Genomic DNA, 311 nt, shown 5'->3' with positions numbered 1-311 from the left:
TAAATGGTTGGACTTGTGGAAAGGAAGGTTTCCACAATCAACCCACATACCTCAACTTTGGAGAATTCTTGATGAAGATTGGAATGGAGAATTGCTTGAGATTGAATCTTGAATCCGGAATTAAAGCTTGGGATCCTTGAATTTGGTTGATGATCTTGGTGGAATTTTTGGAGAGGGTTTAGAGAGAGTTTTTGGATGTTTTGAAGTTAAATGACTAAGTATGGATATGTTCCCTTTTTTATAAAAACGTCCCAACACTTATAGAAAAAAAATTGAGGCGGGTGAACAGTGTTTTCGGCTACTGGAATTTG

Source organism: Solanum tuberosum, unplaced genomic scaffold (genome assembly GCF_000226075.1).
Source record: "Solanum tuberosum cultivar DM 1-3 516 R44 unplaced genomic scaffold, SolTub_3.0 scf00276, whole genome shotgun sequence".
Taxonomy (NCBI): domain Eukaryota; kingdom Viridiplantae; phylum Streptophyta; class Magnoliopsida; order Solanales; family Solanaceae; genus Solanum; species Solanum tuberosum.
The sequence above is the reverse complement of the archived record's forward strand: the minus strand, read 5'-3'. Positions refer to the sequence as shown.